Source organism: Lepidothrix coronata, unplaced genomic scaffold, assembly GCF_001604755.1.
Source record: "Lepidothrix coronata isolate B3197 unplaced genomic scaffold, Lepidothrix_coronata-1.0 Scaffold173, whole genome shotgun sequence".
NCBI lineage: Eukaryota > Metazoa > Chordata > Aves > Passeriformes > Pipridae > Lepidothrix > Lepidothrix coronata.
This window is the reverse complement of record NW_016690353.1, coordinates 1,625,672-1,626,490: the sequence shown is the minus strand read 5'-3', so window position 1 is coordinate 1,626,490 and position 819 is coordinate 1,625,672.

Genomic DNA, 819 nt, shown 5'->3' with positions numbered 1-819 from the left:
AACATCCCTGGAAACAGGGAGGGAGGAAAATCCACATTTCCAGCACCTCTAGTATGGAATTCTCTCCTTCTAAAGGTTAATAGAACCCTCATCACTCCTTGTCTTCATCCCTCTTTTGGGGCGGGGCTGAAAATCCCAGAGCTGAAAACCAGAGCTGAGAATTCCAGAATGGTTTGGGATGGGAGGGACCTCAGGGATCATCTCATTCCAACCCCCTGCCATGGACAGGGACACCTTCCACTAGCCCAGGTTGCTCCAGCCTGGCCTTGGACACTTCCAGGGATCCAGGGGCAGCCACAGCTTCTCTGGGAAAAGATCCAGTCCAGTCCTTCACCACCCTCCCAGCCAAGAATTCCTTTCCAATATCCCATCTAATCCCACTCTCCTTCAATTTAAACCTGATCTCCGAAGGTAACTGGGAAGAGGATTGTGGGATTCTTTAATGGGAAAAACCTGGGATTTTAGGCAAGAGAACAAGCACAGAGATCCAGGAGGATCTAATCCCTTCTGCTGCTGTGCTCCAGCAATTTTAGGGAACTAAAGCTCAATTCCAGGAAAAAAAAAAAATAAAATCTCCCCAGGAAATGAATATTTTAGAAGCTCAAATGGACTGTGCCCGGCTTCGAGCTTTGCATTTCTGATGGGATTGGGAAGATCCGAGGAGGGTGGAACGATGCCAGGGATGCTTTGGAGGGGGGGTGAGAGCTGAGATGATGGGAATGTGCTGGGAAAACAGTTACAGGAATTGGGAGCGGTGGAAAGGGAAGGCGGGATGGGCTGGGAGGCCTCGTCAGCGAACGACAGACGGTGGCAGCACCG